Source organism: Canis lupus, chromosome 29 (genome assembly GCF_003254725.2).
Source record: "Canis lupus dingo isolate Sandy chromosome 29, ASM325472v2, whole genome shotgun sequence".
In the NCBI taxonomy this organism is placed as follows: Eukaryota; Metazoa; Chordata; class Mammalia; order Carnivora; family Canidae; genus Canis; species Canis lupus.
In genome coordinates this window covers 23,773,505-23,793,964 of record NC_064271.1, presented here as the reverse complement: position 1 = coordinate 23,793,964, position 20,460 = coordinate 23,773,505, and the positions used below count along the sequence as shown (strand labels likewise).

Below are 20,460 nucleotides of genomic sequence, written 5' to 3'. Positions count from 1 at the left end.
ATGCTTGCATTCAACAGTAGGGAAGTAGAAGTACTAGCCCCGAAGCTCATGATATATTAAACAGCCCTTAGCAAAACAGATTGGCTGAGTTGTTCAATTAGTTTTTCAACACTAATCCAATACACCTGTGGTCATATGCCCAGAGCCTAGGAAAACATTTCCCTGAGGATGAATATTCAGAGTAATAGAATATTTAAAAATAGAAAAATAATAAATAAATTTCCCCAGACTTTTCTTACAACAGTCTTCAGATGTTTAACCAATTTTGATTCTAACAAAATATTTTGGAATATAATAGAAAGTATGCTGTTGGGTACTAAAATATTTGGTGATTCATAAGATTTATTCTATTCATTCAAATATGTATTGAGCCCCTAATATGGACTAACCACTGTACCAAGCCTTAGGGATACATTGGGTGAATTGCCATAAGGAAAAAAAGACAGTATCTACTCTTACGAAGCATATTTTCTGATGAGAGAGAGTCTTTGGTTAAATAGAAGATGCATATAGCATTTGTATAGCTAAGAAGAACATCAAAGTGGGACACCTGGGTGGCTCGTTGGTTAAGCTTCTAACTCATGGCTTCAGCTCAGGTCATGATCTAGGGTTCTGGGTTTGAGTCATGTGTTGGGCTCTGCACTTAGAAGGGAGTCTGCTTGGGATTCTCTCTCTTCTTTTCCCTCTGCCCCCCACCCCCCACTAAACAAATCTTAAAAAAATAAAGGAGCATCAGAGAATTTTCAGAAGGGATGGCTGCACTTCCTGATTTAAATTCATAATTATGGTCATTCCCAGTGTATTATAGGTTTTACATAAAAATACATTATGAATTCAAAACTCTTGTTTATATTTCTTTTTGTAGTCATATATACTTTCAACATTTACAAAAACTTTTCTTGTGACAATGAGCTTCTTTATAATCTAAGTAGATTAATTGCCATGTTTTCAAAGGGCACTGCATAGTTATACTGTAAGGAAGTTCAATGAGCAAGTCATCATTTACCCAACAGATAAGTGTTATATACTGACAGCATGTCTTTCTAAATTTTGAAATATAGTGAGGAAATATTAGGTGACATTACAGGTCATACAGTAGATAAGTAGATAATTAAACTACTTTAAAAATCATAACCAAACAAGCAAAATATTGCATATCTGTGCTATATGCATTTTGGCATGCTATTTAGATTCCTCCATTGATAAAGAAAGCACTTTTAAAAGCATTGTAAGGCTGGATTACAAGTTGAATACATTTTTGAAAAGTGCATTTTTTTTTCACTATGTAAAATTCTCTTCATGGAAAAATGTGGCCAATGGATTAACAATATAAATATACCATTTTGGAGATGGTTGACTCATAATAATCTAATATGTGAGAGTACAGTGATTTAAGAAATTTAGAGCTTTTATAATGGTTTTAAAAATTTGTAGATGTATTTAATACTGCTTACTACCAATAGCTCTTAATTGTATCCCTCTTTAAAAATTGTATATTCTCAATCTGTAATAGAACAAATTTCATTTTATTTGTTAAATTTTATTTTGAAGAAGTTGAAATTGTAAAAATGAGAAAATTAAGTATATTAGTGCCATATTTAAAATACCAAAATCTCAGAATTTAGTCGCCTCAAATACTCAGAATTTAATATTAAAAGAAAAGACAAAAGGACACCTGAGAAATAACCCAGGGGTTATTACAGATGCAAACTAAAACTCTACTCATTTTTTTGGCAGACCCCATATTACATTAATCTATTTGCATATTATGTATCTATCCCAGACCTCAGGAATTCATGCACTTTAATACTGTTTATAAATGCTTTAAAATCTTAGTTTAAAAACAACCAATCAGCATCTGATCACAGAAGTCACAAGCTTTAAATAATGGAAATCTTATTCCCCAAAACAAGTGATTTTAACAGGCTGGCATCTTGGCACTGTCCATTGAGTTTTACAGAATCACTGGTTTGCCACACAAGGTGAATTGAGCAGTGAGTGTAAGGAATACTGACATTCAGAATAAACATGAACAGACCTAAGAACACCACACTGAACAAATACATCATCTGAATGCATTACTCTGAGATCATTTTTTTTCCCTAAATTCCCTCAAGATTACTCACAACAGACTTGCTTTCTTCATCATTGTGACCTCAATCACCACCCCAAATGTCTGACTTCATCTCCACTCTGTCCAGTTTTCATTCTCTTTTGTCAGTCTCATTTCCAACTCCCCTTGCAGGCCAGCTATCTCTTTCCACTGTGTGCTTGGGTAGTATGAGTTGGCTTAAGTTGAAGGGCAATCCGTACATTATTAATGTTGCTGCAAATGTTCTTTCTACTCATCATGTTAAATGAAAGATGGACCTTCCTCACCACATAGCCTACATTCCTCAAAAATCTAAGCAAATGGCATTCATTCTTTTTCCTTCCTCTCTACTTCCTACTTGCCAAGTTCAAATCAGAGAAAAGCTCAAATCAACACTGGCCTGGCTTCTATCAGTTTTCTCAGACCACTGCCATTTCTTTAATTAAGAATCAGTGCCAAAAAAAAAAAAAAAAAAAAAGAATCAGTGCCAACAAATCTCAATCTCCTTCCACTAATCCTGTCCTCGTTCTGTGAAATGCAGCTACAGCTAGTTGGGGAACCATGTGAGTGTATTCCATCCTGGCCTCATAGAGCAAGACAGGTTTCTGGGCACTTGTGATTCTTTCTCTGGAGGTCCTCTTGCTGCTGCTACAGAGGCCTTGTCCCTCCTCATTCTGAGTAGATGGTATAACTTTCTAATTCATTCAAAGGCTTTCTGCAACTCTCCTTTTTTCTCCTGCAAAAGATTATTACCTTCACTTTTCAGCTTTTCTCCTAGTCTCAGAGGAGGATTGGTATTTATTTTTAAGCTTAACCATCTTGCTTATGCTCACAATCAATTGCCTCCTTTTGCTTCAAAAGTGTGTTCTAAAAGCTATCAAATTCTTGTTTCGTGTTACTGCTCAACCTAAAAATAGTCCCAATATCCCTTCTTTAAAAAATTACTTTTTCTTTCCATGTTTTTCTATACATTCAAGGAATAATAAATATTTTTTTAAAAAAGAGTTTGAATTAATTCCCTTAACAGTCATTCTCTACTCAAACTTTGAAAATTTGGTTTCTATTTCCTGTTAAAACTACCTCTTGACAGTTCCCAGCGACCACAGTCACCAAGTCTACCATCTCTTTTTTTGCTCTCATGTTTCATTGCCTTTCTTTAGCAGCTAACATTTTTTTTCAGTATCCCAGTTTTCTGCAATGTTTTATTCAGTCTCAACTCATTGATTGATTCAATACAATTTTTTGAGACCTAGCATGTGACTGACCCTGTTCTGGAGCTGTTTGTGGACAAACAGTAAACAAAACAGACCAAAAGCCTGTCTTCATTGAACAGATGTTATGAGATAAGTAAGTTATATAGTATATTAGAAAGTGATAAGGATTATGTAGAAAAGTAAAGAAAGGAAAGGAATAGAGAGTGAGGGGCAAATGGGTTTGTAGTCTACAATTTCCTTAACAATGGTTAAGAAAACCTCATCGGGAAGGTGCTATTTGAACAGAGATTCAAAAGGAGCCAGGGGAGGAGCCAAATGGAAATCTGGGGAAAGGACTCTCCAAGGAGAAAACAAGCCAGTGTCAATCCAAGACAAGAACATAAAGGCATGTGTGGCTGATACAGAGTGAGCAGGGGAGAGGGAAGCATGACATGAGGCCAGAAAAACAAAAAGAGTGAACAGATCATTTATTAGAGGTCTGGGCTACACAGACAAGGCTCACCTGGAGGAGACAGTTCAATTTTGTTCTGAATGATAAATAGGACCGTACTGGAAAGAGAGAACGGCATGTGTAATGTGTCAACATGTTATATTTGCAGGGGTGCAAATGGTTTCAGGTAACTGGAGCGGGGGCCCTTTTGAGGATGAGAAGAGGAGAAGAGAAAGGAAGGAGCCAGATCATAAAAGGATATGAGCACGAGAGTAAGGCAGTTGAATTTCAGTCTACAGCCAATAAGGAGTCAAGGCATGAGGTAAGGAGTGTAGCATCCACGATATGGAGAAAGAAATTTGAACCAGGTGCCACGGCTCCTAAAGGCAACAAATTTCCTGACCTCTTGGATTTCCTTAGCACCCTTCTCCAGCCTCCTTACCACATTCCCCAACCCTCACACACATCTAGACAGTCTGCTCCAGTCATATAGCCTATCCTTCTTATTCACTTGGTTCCCTCTAACCTTTTTGCATTGGTTATTAAGCTATCGTCTCTCACAGTCTTCCATTTTATGCTTTGTGATTTTGCAGTTAAAACTCAGCAAACTTGTGGTTTTGTTTTGCCAGCTGTTTCCTATTAGGTTCTGCCAATGAAGAAAGATTGGAAGGCTGGAGGAAGAAGGGAAATGTTCCCTTCTTTTTGTTTGCTATTCCCATCTATGTCACCTGAGGAGTGATTCTTAATCCCTCTCATACAGCAGCAGTTGGCTCAGTGGTAACGGGTTTACAATTTTCACTTTGTTTATTTTACAACCTAAATAGTCATATCAGAGACACTAGCACCAGTTTCCCAATGCTCAGCTTCTCAGAGGTGTGGACTCAGCTCCTTGGGGTTCCTCTGAAGAATTTCTGAGCTACTAGCATCAACAGGACAGCACTTCTTAGAAGCTGTGGATCTCAACCCCATGGAAACCTGTTCCAAGTTTCTAGAGTCTAATGACCAATTGTTCTTTTTTGTTCCATTAGCCCTACAGATGAAGGCTGCCCTTTGAAATTACTATCTATGTGTTATCTCAGTTTTGTTTGTTTGTTGCCTTTTATACTCCTCCAGACCTCTATTAAATTTCTCCACTAAAATAGGTGGTACAAAAAGCTGTTTTCTTGACGAGACAACTGGTACATTTCTTTATTTTCCTTCTCACTTCAAACATTCAGCTGAAAACACTTTATATGCCTTTGTTCCTAGTGAATCTTTAAGAGATCCTTCTGTTTTATATGTTTTTACTTAAAAACTCACTTCAAACGACTAAATAAGAATCTGAGGGCCTACAATGTTCAAGACCTTGTTCTAGATGCTGTAAGAGGTGCATAATATTAGTTGTGGAGCAGTGGTGTTCTCTTGCTGGATGACAGAGATAGAAAGAATCACTAAAAGATAGATATGTCAATATACACGTAGATATAGATATATGAGCTGAACAGTAACAGAAGATCTCTGTATTCTACTTTGTCAACCAAAAAAAAGCCCCAAAACAAAAAACCACTACTTACTGTCTCAACAACTGGTGAATTTTAATGAACACTAATTCATTAGTGTTTAATGAACATTAATTCATTTTAATGAATTCTTCTTAATATGTTTGTCTTATGCCATCTTAAGATTGAAATAATGTAACCTTTGTATTTATTTTGCATGGATAGTTCCATTCCCTCACATATATACTGAAATAGCAAAAATTTAATACTAAACTGGTTCGATAATAACTCTCTTCATGCAAATGTGCTTTAGAATCCATAGCCTTCTCTACCTCTTTCCTCCATGCCTTCCCTTCTTGACGAGGCTGTGCAAGGGGAAGGGGTGGAGGTAAAAGACAGTTGGTAGGGGACTGTTAATTTGTGTAAACAAAGCAGCAGTCTAAAAATTGGATGAGAAAAATCTGCAGGCCCAGAAGGTGAAAAGAGAGGAAGCTAAAACGGAGGAGTCAGCAACATTATAAAGAATGAACATTGGCTCTAGTTAGAAGCCTGGAAAAGCACATAGCAGTTAAAAGGCAGTTGTTACATGGGGCCTCTTAAGAAGTAGAGAAGACACATTTCATATCCTTTGTTTGAGATGAATGAAATCTCAAGCTGCTAAATTTCAATGAACTGAAAGATACATTATTTGTGGAATATGTTTAAGAATTCCTAAGAGTGCTAGATCAACAGGAACTGGCATAATTTATTATATTCCAGCTGACAGAGTGAAGAATAAAGACAATTCTGTGTAAGGGTCACATGAAAAAGGAAGTCAAGTGTAAAAGAAATCGGATCTTATTTTTTTCCTGATCTCTAGCCAAACATTCAGTTAAGAGGTGAACTTTTCTTCCAGCAAAGAAATGTCCCTTGCCAAGAATGTGGAGGTAAGCTATCTTATTCCAGGCCAAGCTGGGAATGAATTATGAAAGCGAAACTTATATCTTTTGGGAAGCCAGAGCAACTAAAGATCTGATGCAAAATGTTAAAAGGAATTGAATTCAGGAAGATCTGGATTCTAACTTAATCTCAGAGGGAATTCAGGGATTTTTGTGGTTTCCTTCTCCCTCCCCCACCCCTCTGGAATCAAATTTTATAGATCTTATATTTGTAGAAAAAATATATACTGTTTTCTGAAGTTTGTGTATGCTTTGTGGGGCCTTTAGATTGCTAGTTCATTTAAACAGCAGCAGATGGTATATTTAATTTATGACACTTCTGTGTAACGTGGGGCAATGTTGTCCTTTGAATGTTCCTGTGGCATCACCAACAATTCCTTTGGCCTGCCAAACAACATGTCCTTCAGGAAAAATTATCAATGATTAAAATCAAGCACAATGGCAATACTTTTTGATAGTAAAAAATTACAGAAATCATGATATATTTATAATTTGCATAAATTAACTATTCAAAGTTACTTTTATTATTTATATTCAAAGAAGAAAATAAGTCATTGTCATTTGGCACTTGTTTATAATATAGATTCATTTGTAATTAGCCAGTACTGGATTCTCTTGAAGCAAATAAAAGCATTACTGGTAAAAGAGTATAATCAAATGTAGACAATGTATTTTTAAAATATTTAAAAAGGCATAAAGAATTTGACAGCATAATTTACAGTAATAGAGTGTTGTTTAAGTAATATAATATATGATAGAAAATCATTACTCCCTTGCCTCACATTTTGTAAGGTGAAGATGTTATATCCATTCATTATTAGACTATGTTTTACTAAATTATTGTCTAGATCTCGGTTTCAGTAAGAAAGAATGTGATTTACCTTATAAACCAATCTTCTTTACTATGAGTTCTAGGTTCATTTTTCAGTGTACAAAGTTTGAATCTATATAGCAGAAGGCAAAGACTCTGTGGTCTACTTATCTTAAGACCATGTGCAAATCAGCAATTTCTAAGTGTTTTTTGTGGAAAGTAATGCAAATGCAGATGAAATGCCATTAGAGCTGTTTCTTGATTTCAAGAATATTTTGATGTAGCAGAACTTTGTCTAAAAACATTCCACTGTTAAAAGCCACAATGGCATACTGTAAGTCCAGTAAGAAAAATAAATAAATTTGAATCATTTTACCAGTTTTCTTCCACTGGGTATGTTGGAAGTCTATGTTACTTTTTTTCTGGTTAGCATGTTCATGATATTTGAGGTAAGAGTTTGTATTCAAAGGTACCAAGATACTAATTTTCCTGTTAACAGAGATTATGACAGAGAGAAAGCATTCAGCAATATCTAGTCAAAAATACTAACATAAAACATAGTGGTAGATAGAAATATATCGAGAATTAAATATATTATAGTCAATAGCCAATATGTAGGGAAGTATGCTAATAAAAAAAGAAGAGTGATTAAGTGGCACAAAAGGAAGCCAATCACTAGTATAGGAATCCAGATACTAACAAAGAAAGGTTTGTCTTTCCTTAGAGAAGTAAGAAAGAGTGACAATTAAGGAAAGTAATTGGTAGAAAGAATCTAATGATTCTTGTCTCCTACTGTTTCTATCCTTATGTAATCCCTTCTCCCTGAGTGACATTCTACTAAGGGACAGAACACCATAAAGGTGACTGGATGTCACTTTTGAAATTACATTACAAAATGACACTGGCTTCCATCTTGCTCAGTCTCTCCTGCTCTCTTGCTTGCTCTGATGAAGTAAGCTGCTACACTGGGAGGTGTCCTGTGCAGAGGCAAAGAACTGAAGGCAGCCTCCACTCAAAAGCCAGTAAGAACCCCAGACCCTCAGTCAACAGACCACAGTGAACTAAACTTTGCCAACAACCACACAAGTGAGTTTGGAAGTGATTCTCTTCCCAATCAAGCCTTGAGATAACTGCAGCCCTGGTGGACATCTTGATTATAGCTTAGTGAGAGTCACTGACACACAGGCATCTGCTAAATTATGCCCAGGGTCCTGATGCAAAGAAATTAAGAGATAATAACTGTTAGTTGTTTCAAGCTGCAAAGTTTTGGAGTAATTTGTCACACAACCATAATTAACTACTACGACAAGGAGAGTCATAAAAAAGAAGAAAATTTCAGGTAAATAGACTTAATTAGAAGGGAGATTAAAGTGTATTCCTTTTTCATGGCACCTGGGTAGTTCAGCTGGTTGAGCATCTGACTCTTGGTTTTGGCTCAAGTATGATCTCAGGGTAGTGAGACTAAGCCCCACCTCAGGCTCTGCACTCAGCAGGGAGTCTGCTTGAGGACACTCTCCCTCAACTCCTCTCATGCTCTCTCTTTCTCTCTCAAATAAATAAATAAAATCTTTTTTTAAAAAATTGTATTCCTTTATTTAAAATTTTTATTTATTTAGAGACAGAGAGAGAGAGAGAGTGCATGAGTGGGGAGAGGGACAGAGGGAGAGAGATCTCAAGCAGAGTCCATGCAGAGCACAGAGCCCAACACAGGGCTTGATCACATGACCCTGAGATCATGACCTGAGCTGAAATCAGGTCAGACACTCAACTGGGCATCCAGATGCCCTTAAAGTGTATTCCTAATGGATGGAATAGCTAAGAAATGCAGAGAGGTAGGAAATTTCTTGGTGGGCCTGAGGAAAAGCAATTATTTAAGTTTTCTGGAGTAAAATGTGCATGAAGATATTTTAGAGGTTAGAATTTAGAACAGTACATTGAAGATATACTGTTTTCCAGGTGATCTGGAAAGTCAAGTTTAGGATTTATATTTTATTTAGTTGAATTATATACATGAAAGGAGCCAACTAATACTTTATGAAGTTTTACTGAGAATAATGTATAAGCTGAATTAAAGGGGAAAAACTTCTAAAATGTACTGTTGGAAGACTATATAAAAATACAGGAGAAAAATAACTGACTTTATATGGGAATCTTGAGAGAGATAAGATACTTGCAAGGATTCAATCTTGGAATACTGGGAAAATAGTGAAACAACATTAAAAATATTGAATTCAGGAGGAGAAGCATGAAAAGACAAGCATTGTTTTTTGACCTTTCGAGGCAAGATAGCAAGAAAACACTGTGGTGACAAAGCTACTGGTGAACATTTTAGGATAAAATTTGCATATGAGTTATATTTAAAGATGTGTGAAACGATCAAAGTCAGAGTCTAGAGAGAACCTTGGAAAAGGACCACATTTATACAAGAATGAAAAAGCATAAAAGAGCCAGTGAAAACAGGGCTTTAGTAGAAGCAAGTAGTTGGTATTAATGTAGATGCAGATAAGTTCTTACACAAATAGGAGATCAAAAGCATTGTTTCAGACTAAAAACTGTGTAATCAAACTTACTTCACAGCCATTCAAAAAGAAATTTCAGAAAAGCTGCCATATAATCCCTATATGGAACTGCATGTGTGTTATAGCTAATATTTTTTGTGCTTTCCAAAACAAACCAGTTATAAATGAACCTTAGTATCTGAACTAAACTACTTGCAACATGGTATTTTTGAAAAGGAAGTATCTTTGCAAGACAATTACTTAGATTTTAGGTTCTTATTTGTGGCAAATAGATAAAAGTGTCAGCTGTGGACTTATTTACTTAACAAATCTGCATATCCTACCTTCTACAAACAAAGCATCATTTTAGGTGTTGGGGGCATAACAGTAAATAAGATGGATATATTTCTTACCCACATGGATCTTACATTTTTTTTTTTTTTGGATCTTACATTTTTAACAGAAAAGTTTCTAAGTAGGATGATGACTTCCATAAGAGGGTATGCTCAACTGTATATTCACTTGTGAAAAGGGCATGCAGTGACTTGTAGCACTTACAATAACAGGACTTGCTACCATGTAAGAGCCACTTTAGTTGTGTATCTGTGGGGGAAAAAAGACTGGGATTTTTTTAAATCCACCTTGGCATTATCCACTTGATAGCTGCTCCTCCTGGTGGTTAGTACTTCCTATTCCACTGTTTACTTCACATATTGCTGCTCTGGGCCTGCAACTCACATTCCTCTCGGTACTATGATGATCTACATCCCACTCATGGTTTTTGATCCAACTCTCTTCCACAGGACACAGGAATGTTCAGCTGTACATTTCTACACATATGCCTTACTAAGTCAAGAATAGCACCATGTCAGTGGTAGTAATAGTGAGGCAGGGGGGTGGTCAAAGATGGAGTGCCCATCTGAGCAGGCCAAACCAAGTTTTCAGAGTTGGCACTCTAAGTTCAAGAACTGTCCGGTTTTGCTATCAACACTTAGTGCCTGTAAACAATTGAGGTGTGATAAATAGCACCCCAAGTCTAATCCCAGGGTAAGGTTTCTCACTTGCATATAGGTAACCAAAGTCTGGGATATTAACCTGTTTAGTGATATATCTAATCTTTTAAAATAATACGTAACATAAATAATAATTATTGTTGAATGAGTATGTGGGGATATAATTTTATCCATTTTTAAAGTCTATGTATATCACTGTTCTTTTTCTTTTGCTTATACACACACAAAACACAGAAGTATACCTTAATTTTCTGAAATACCACCGTATAAACCTATGAGAAGAAGAGAAATATTTTCCTGTTATATTTTGGAAGAATATTCCTTTTTTTTCATTTTTAAAAATTCTATTCTAAAAAGAGTGCATACCCTAAGATCTACCACTTAATACATTTTTAAGGGTACAATATATTATTGATTGTAGGCACAATGTTTAGTATATCTCTAAAGCTTATTCCTCCTGTGTGAGTCAAAATTATGAATGTTAGAATATTCCTTTTTATAATGGATTCTATATTTGTATCATTATGCAGAACAATGGTACTTCTTTCTTATGAAATTTTGAACAAAAGTCCATCTCTCTCTTAAAAGATGACTCTAGAAAAAAAGAAAGTATCTTGTTAGGCCCATTGTTTAGAGTGCTTTTTCAAAAAGTGGCCTGCTCAGAGTTATGAATTCCACCCTTGCTCAAGATTGTTTTATAATCCCCTAAATATAGAGCTTTTGATTCTTACTTTTCTTGAAAGGAGGGGATAAGATATTAAACAACTGCTATGGACTGAACGATGTGCTTCCCACACCAAATATGCTGAAGCCCTAATGCCCAGTGTGATGGTATTTGGAAGTGGGATCTTTGGCAAGTAATTAGGTTTAGATGAGATAATGAGGGTAGAGCCCCCACAATGGGATTAATGCCTTTATAAGAAGAGGAAGATACAAGAATTCTATTTCTCTGCCCTATAAGGATGCAGAAAAATGTCCATCTGTAAGCCAGAAAGAGTGCCCTCACCAGATATGGAATCTATCAGTCTCATGACCTTGGACCTCCCAGCCTCCAGAACTGGGAGAAATAAATTGTTATTTAAGCCACCTAGTAAATGGTATTTTTTTTACAGAGCCCAAGCTAACAAAATAGTAAAGATAGCTATTTCATTCACTTAAATATATCTTAATGTGATTGTTGTTTATGATACATAAATACATGTTTATGCTATTCTACATTACATACTTAGAAAAAGAGGCCAAATGTAATTGTGCTTTTTGGAACATATGTCTTTCTCTTGTGACGGTCAGTGCATCTACATATTTGTGGTAATCAGGTAGCTTTTCTATAGAATTTGGTGATATTTAAAAACTCTATTACTGTCATAAAGTGTAACACTCCCTAATAATAACTATATTATATTTGCTTGAATGAGTCGAACTAATTGATAGTGTACCAGATGATAAATTATCTGTAAAATATTTTGCATTTATTGGCTTAGACTATTTTATAAGAACTTGAAGACATGAGATTGAGAATAGTTGAATGAGGTTGACCAACATCCCTAAGAATTAATATTTTTCATTTTTGTGGTAATTTCTTAAGATTCTTACATGACCATACAGTTGAATAGCAAGGAAAGGGTTTTTATTTATTTTTTAAGAGATTTTTTAAAAAATTTATTTGAGAGAGAGACAGAGCAAAGAGAGAGAGAGGGAAAAGCAGACTCCCCGCTGAACAGAGAGTCTGACACAGGGCTCAATCCCAGGACCTGAGATCATGACCTGAGCCGAAGGAAAACCCCTAACCACCTGAGCCACTGAAGTGCCCCACAAGGAAAGGGTTTTTTTCATTATATCTTCTTTTTTCTTGTAGATCTACAAACTTATAGAAAGTGCAAATTTACATTTATGAAAATCTATAGAAAAAGATAAATAATATTATCAATGCCAAATATCCAAGTACAATATTATTTGTCCCATGATTTATAGTGGGGCTTCTGGCTTTGATTTTAATTTGAAATATTTTAGGTTAATATACATGTTCTCATATTAGACCATATTGAAATTAGAAGCTCCATAAAATATAATTAACACAATCACTGTTCTTAAAAAGAACTTATATACTGAAGTTATTTAGTGTACTTTGATTTTACTGTCTTCTTAATTTGTGTTGCAATTGGTTATCTGGTTAACTTAGTTCTAGAAAAGTGATACAAAAGAACAGGCTTTAAGTTTTTCCCACATTTGAACTGATTTGCTTTATTTAATTCTATAGCTTAAAACCTAACCCCCGCCGTGGCCAGCAATGCCAACAGTTAACCAATCAATCAGCAGAGCCTTGCTGAAGACCTACTACCATGTGTTCAAAATTGAGGAAGTTTCAATAGGCCTGAACACAATACACTTACTAATCCATGCCAAAAGGGACAAAGAAGACAAAGAGTCAAGCAAAATATTAACTTAGCAAGATTAGTACTTCATTACAATTGGAGAAAATTGGAAAACCAAGGAGTCAGAAATTCCATCTCTATTAAATGAGGTTATTATCTTTTATTGGTAATTCTACCCGAGTGGTAAACATCTGAATTTTATAATGATCAACATTAAGTGAAGCAGAGCATTGGACAATTTCCAGCAAGTTGGGAAATTGGGAAGGGTGGACAGCACACTTTGGACTACTTTGGTTCAATTAGAATATTTTCCTTTTCTATCCTTACTTTGTCTCTTTGACAAATTGGTAAAAACTGCTGTAATGGTATAATTTTACATAGTGACAAGGTCATTGGTATTTACTCTTGCTGCTCCCATCTTCTCTACATTTTTGAAAAAGTTAACAGTGATGATAGGGGAAAAAAAAAAAAAAAAAAAACCCTGTAAGCTTCTCTCTCTCTCTTTCTCTGACTTATAAGTAATCACCTTTCTCCATCTGAAACAAATTAACTCCTGGAGAGGAGATGTTCCAAGAGCTTTCACATAGTTGTTTCCAAGGAAACAGCTTCTTTTGTCCACATGCGTCCTGCAGTTCAGACAGTAGATTGCTTTGTATCATCAGACAAGAGTCTAGAGAAGCTAGCTAGTTTACATATAACTTAAAGTGTCAAAATGAAACTAATGGTCCCATTGTAATCAGTACTGGATTACCATTTTTAAAAGTCTCTATCAACTGTAGGGACTTGAGGAAAATGCTATGGGTGGAGCTTCAAAAATATTGTTTACTATGTTGAGTATAATCATAAAATGGCTTCATAAGAGGAACCTCCTCATTTCTGTGGACTATAACATCATTCAGTCTTGTGGAGCCCTCTACTGGAAAGTTCTGTGTATCAAACTTATAAAAAAGGTATTTTGTTTTCCAAAATCCATCGAAATGTGAATTATATTGGTAAATATTATTTAATTTTTTCTTATGAATTTATCTGTATTTCAACAGTTCAAAGTTATTTTATCTAAACAGTTGTTCTTAATTTGCTTGCTATTGTTTTCTGTTTGGAGAAGACAATGTTGTTGAAGGCACTTGATCTATATGCATTCCTCCATGTTCACATAAACCATTATTCTACCTGAATCTTTTTAACCTGAAGAATGGAGTAATATGCTCTTTTTTACTGGGAAGTCTTCAAAAAACAAGCAAAATTCAAAATTTGTGTTTCATATTTTGTTAATTATCTTGAGTTCTACTTTTAAAAACCTTATCAATATATTTAAATATATTAAAATAATATAAGAAAAAATAATACTGTATTTAAAGTGACATGATGAAACTTTAAGTGTTCCAAGATGAGAACTGTATCCACTTAGGCAAGAGAGATTACAATAGTATTCACCATGCAAAGGACAGTGTGCCAAGGGAAAATTCAAGATTCAGTATAAAGTCAAACAAAGAGTAATTTTCTGATTGTGAAAATTTACAAATATAACATTTTATTTTAGAAAATGTATCACTAGGTATAGGTTACCATAGGTTACTCCATATTGACTATGCAATACAAAATTAACTGTAATGACATTTGAATAAAAAATACTATATATTTAAATCATATTTAAGATTTAAAATTCATAAGATTATAGGGATGTGAATTAGAGTTCTTTATAATTTATGGTTTCTGACTTTTTTCAGTGTAAATTAACATAGGTACTTACTGGAAGAGTTGAGTATACAGAAAACCCTTTGCAAATGTTTCATCGTATTCAGAGGATGGATATTCTGGTGACTTCGAGACTATGATGTTTGTAAGCGTGCAAGCAGTCTGTTGCTGGTAGTAGCAATGATAGGATCTAGCCCTCTAGGTTTAGTGAGAAACATTAAAGTAGGGTGTTCCTATCATTTATTGTCCAAACCAGGAAGCTTTTGAGAGTAAAAGGTAATTGATTATGCCATGGCAATAGCACAAATTAAAACTGTCTTGGGTTGAGACCTGTAATCACAAAATATGCAACTCCAAATGTCTGTTGCATGAGGACTTAGTTATTTGAAGCTGAAATAAAAGATAATATTGGAAATCATGATTATCCTAGGTTTTACAATATTTTTCCAGTTTTGCACTTAATGGTTTACATGAAGCCATATATTTAGGGGCTCCATATTTTGAAAATATGACTATATCAATGGGCTATAATAATTCTGCTTACTGTTACATAGTACTGATCACTAATATTAAGAGAATAGTATATATTAAGAACATTACCTTGAAGTCAAATTGGATTTGAATCCCACCTCCATGTCTTAATGTTTGATATTTAAGCATACTTTTCTCCATGTATAAAGTAGATACACTGTAATATTCATTTCAATAGGCTGTTATGAGGATTTAATGAGATAATAAGTATAAATAACAATAAAATGTTGGAAATATCACAAGCACTCCAAATGTGAAAGATATTATTATTTATTAACAGGAGCAACATGTATTCATTTAGTGCCTTTGAGTTTTCCAGTAATTTTCATATGCAAGTTTCAATATTTTCCCTTATGACTCTGGTGTTTATATTATCTATTTGTATTTTATAGGTGAGGGCAGTAGTGTTCACATAGATTATGTGATTTAAACCAACCTAGGGTCATATTGTGAGATGTAAAAACTTCTGGCAGCTATTTAAGGAAAGGAAGAATAGAAACTAAGTTAGTTAGATGTACAACTAGAGTTCTTTCAAAGGTGTTTCAGTATTTAAACTCATATTTGGAAAAGGGGTTAGAGCCCCTCTTTAAAAGAGGGTAAAGTTTCCTTAAACAACTAATTGTGCCACTTACATTGTTGGACTAGAATAGAATTCCCTATCGCATGCCCCCTGAGGTATGTGACACCTGCTCACCAAAGGTTTCTATGAAATCCTGAGTAAAGTCTACAACTTGCAGGTTTTGAGGTGCGGTTGTTGCACCTTTTATGCTGGCACTGACATTTGTCAACTGTGCAATAGCAAATTGCAAGCCAAAATGCAAGTCCTTCCAGTCTTCATTTCACTTGCATAACTGAGTTCCTAAATTTGTCATCATCTTCTCTCTCCCAACTGGAATCTTTCCATCAGTATGGCAGTTAAGAGGATGCTTGGGTACCAGACTTTCTGGCTCAACTCATTGGTTTTGCCTCTTCCTGCCTTCACAAGTTTGGGCAAGTTGCTTAATGGGCATCCTTTGATGTCCCTGGTCTCTTATCTGCAACATAGTCTTTTATTAAGGTCAAAATCTGACCATGTGAAGAATTCTGCTCCCCCTGTTATATCTTTAAATGAGATTTGCTTATTGTCCAAAATTCTATACTTGCCGGCTAGGAGGCAATACTGTTAGAATTCTACCTCTTTCCTCCAAAGACCGTATTCGACCCACTCAAAGAAAAATGTCTGCTTTAGGTTTTTGGTGTTCTGCTGTTCTACCTTCCATCTTGAAGCTGGTATCTAAAGCTTCATGGTCAGATGCTACTTGTTGCACCTGGCTCAAGTCTTCTTTCACTCCTAAATTACTACCAATCAAGATGGCTTCAGTATCTCTGCTGATCTATCCAGTAACCTTGTATCAAAATGTATTGCTTTTCTTAAGGTCAATCATCTTCACCTCAATTCTACTGCAGCCAACAACACCCATGGTCATAATTTGGAACTAGTCATTACTAAGAATTAGCCAGCATTCCAAAATATAAACTCTACCACAACTACCACCAAGAACTTTCACATTTTGATGCTTACATGAAAATGTCTTTTACTTTGACCTCTGGGCTATACTTAGTTCATGATTTCCTCTCTTCTCTCTTCTTCCCACTATCTTCTCTCTCTCCCTCCACTCCCTCTCCCTCTGTCTCTCTGTCCCCTAAAACCTCATTACTAAAAACACTAGATTGCTAATATCTCACTGCCTTGTCTCTTATTTCCTCTAAACAAACTTAAAATTCTACAAGACCCCCTGAAAACTTTCTAACCCTCGATTAGTCTACTTACTCAGCCTCTCTCTTGCACCCTGTCTGCCAAGAATTCCTATATAGACATTAATTCGAATTGGCACTAGGTTAGTTTCATGGTCTTTATTTAGTCTCAGCTGGAAATCCAATGCTGTCTTACTGAAATTTCTTAGGCCACAATAGAAATTCAGCTCCCATTTTTCAAAACAGACACTTTTAACCTTCTGTACTCTAATGAAAATTCTTTTGTATAACATTGTCACAATCACATGAAACAGACAACTCTGCTTCCTAACTCAGTAACTTTGACAGGAATTCTATCAATTCTTGTCCCTTCCTCACTAACAAACTCATCTATCTGGTAATAATCATTTGAGTCAGGAATGGGGGTTTCAGATGCAGGCTCAGAGCTTGCAGATAAGGGTTCTTTGTTGCTGATGGGCTCTTTTTTATTCAATAACACAACTCTTACTGTTTTCCTGACCATAGATGACTGTATCAGCATAAACTCAAGTTGGGTCAATTGGATTATCTTATCTGAGAATTTGAAATTTGGTTTCAGAGATCATGGGCAATCTTGGATGATTGTTTGAACTGCCATATGTAAACTCAGGAGCCATGTGCATATGGAAAGCCAGAGAAAGTGACATTGAAAGAGAGGCACCAGAGGAAGCCGAGATGAGAGAACAATAGCCATGAAAAGAGTGATTTTGGATCTTGATGAGACTGATTTCTCTTTCCAGTCCTTTGCGGGGTGGATCCCCTGCTTTGAGATCTTAGCAGATACCTCTGTCCCCCTTTATTTAATCTACTTTGAATGGGTTGCAGTTAGTTGGAACCAAAAAAATTCCACTTAGGCAAAAGTTCACATCTATTCATTCTCTTTCTTAAATTTCATAAAATAGTTTTTCTTCTGTCGTAGGTGAGTCCCTCTATATGTGCTCTGGATCTATTCTTCTCTTATGCCATTGGTCATCAACATTCTCTCCCTTATATCTTCAGCCTCACCTTTTCTTTCCACTCAGAAAATAAACATCCTTTACCACTACAATCTTGAAAACAACATTTCTTTTTTTTTTTTTTTAAGATTTATTTATTTGAGAGAGTGAGAGAGCACATGTGCATGCGTGGGGGGGGGGGGGGCAAAGGGAAAGAGCGAGAAAGAATCTCCAGCAGACTCCCCACTGAGGATGGAGCTCCATGTGGGGCTCGATCTCATGACCCCAAGGTCATGCCTGATCCAAAATCAAGTCGGATGCTTAACTGATTGAGCCACCCAGGTGCCCCAACGACATACCTTTCTTGAACTCCTGCTTCTCACAAACACTGCCATATTGTCGCAATTACACTCAGCAGAAAACTTTTTTCCCTCCACTGCCAAACTTCTAGGGAAAGCAGTCCAATCTCACAGTTTCCAATTATTTATCCCTATTTATGTCTTAGCCACTGGCAATTTGCTTTCTGCTCTCAATGCTCTTCATTGACAATTTTCAATTCTTATTTTTTTCTGATATATTGTAGCATTTGACATAGAGTAGTTCCCCCTTCTCTTTTAAAATCAGCCCTTTTCTTGTTTCTGACATATCGTAGTCTGTACTATACACAGTCTTTGTGAAACTGATCCCTACTAATTTTAATAACACAGAATTGTAAATGCAGAGCTCAGATCTGTCCTCTAAATTCTAGTCACATGCATAAATATACACGTATGCCCATATATATATAGTATATCAGCCAGAAATCTCAATGTCTTCCAGGAGCTTGGAATTGCTAAAAATTCTTAATTCATCCTTCTACCTTTACTCTAATTCTCTTCTAATCGAGGATTTAAACTGTTGGCAGATAACCTTTCCATATTACATATCTAATTACCTGTGCTCAGGCCTGCTGCTGACAGTAGTGGGCTCAGAACAAGAGTGCAAATGGGGACTCACATACTACATGTCTAAATATTTAAAAGTGAAGGACAAATATAACAAGCTGTTAAATAAAAAAAAAAAACAACTATATCCTCCTGCCTTAAAATATGTGTTTTCAGTACAACAAAGTCACAATACAGTTGAAAGCTATTTTTTATGTATCTAATGTTTGCAGATTATCAGAAAACTGAATGAATCATTATTGCCCATGTTTGGGTTTTCTTATGTTGGGATGATAATATTTGTGTAAGAAATAAAAGAATACAAAATTATTGTATACTTTTTTCAATAAATTTTATGTTTCTTGACTTTAGCAAAATCACAATTATATTGTCATCAGGATTTTCTCATAATTTGTGTGCTATTGATAGTAATACCAAATTTAGAAACCTTCCTTTGAATTGCTGTAACTTTTAAATAGCTTTTTATTAATGACAACTTGGAGAAATTTCTCTGCTGAAGCAGTAGCAATTGGAACTGTCAATAAAATTCTAAAAGAAATTCTTAAATCAGAGATGAACAATGAATTTTACATATGACATTCAAACTCTGAAGTGGGATTATACATGATAAATTATTATTTTTGCAGTACCCATTACAAAAATCTTAATTTTATTATATAAATCAATTTTAATCATTTCACACTCTTGCTTCTCTTAAAGCAATATCTAAATCTACACATTAATATAAAACTTAATATCACATGCATACCTCTTTTATGGTGTATCACTTATTTCTTACCAACTTTAAAAGTTACAAATTGCTTAATAATGCAAAATGCTCTTTGGCTGCCATATGTAACTGCTGCATATATCATATCATTTTGTGAATGCCTCCATACCTTGAATTGAAACACAATAAGCAAGAAAATGGATGCTTAGCACAACTGGAAAACAATAAAGTAATTCCAAGTATTCATTATATTTGTGATACCGAAAGGGAAAGGTTTAACAAGTTGATGAAAATTCTTACCTAGATATTTGTGCAGCTCCAATTCTGCCCATACTTCAAAGTAGTATCTACCTGCAACATTAATAGTGGCATAACCTATAATCCTCCATGGCTTTTAGATGTGGTCACCTTCTGTTTTAAGAATGTGTGGAGGGCAGCCCAGGTGGCTCAGCCGTTTAGCGCCGCCTTCAATCCAGGGCATGATCCTGGAGACCCAGGATCGAGTCCCAGGTAAGGCTCCCTGCATGGAGCCTGCATCTCCCTCTGCCTGTGTCTCTGCCTCTCTCTCTCTCTTTCTCTCTCTCTCTCTCCTTGTGTCTCTCATGAATAGATAAATAAAATCTTTAAAAAACAAAAAAAGAATGTGTGGAAAAAATATATAAAGAAGCATTTTCCTGGAGCTTGAATGGGTGTAGTCACAAGAGTAGAAGTTCAGTTAAGATTACAAATAATGGAAGTCAGGGTGACCAACCTTTCTGAGTTGCTTGGAATGAAGGGCATTCCTGAGATCTAGGAATCTCAGTGCTAAAAACTGAGAAACTTCCAGGCAAATTAGGATGAGTTGGCCACTCTACTAGAAGGTCCATATATTTTTTAATTATTTTTTATTGGAGTTCAATTTGCCAACATATAGCACATCACCCAGTGCTCATCCCATCAAGTGCCCCCCTCAGTGCCCGTCACCCATTCACCCCATCCCCCCGCCCACCTGCCTTTCCACTATCCCTTGTTCATTTCCCAGAGTTAG

At 35.5% G+C, this 20,460-nt stretch overlaps 1 long non-coding RNA gene across 2 annotated transcripts in view; it reads left to right on the top strand.

Moving 5' to 3' along the window:
* Positions 1–20,460, top strand: part of LOC118352813 (uncharacterized) — a 79,971-nt gene that overhangs the window by 23,142 nt on the left and 36,369 nt on the right. For both annotated transcript variants that reach the window (XR_007407178.1, XR_007407177.1), the window contains exon 2: positions 3,906–4,058. This is a non-coding gene — a long non-coding RNA (uncharacterized LOC118352813). The remainder of the gene's footprint in view (positions 1–3,905; positions 4,059–20,460) is intronic.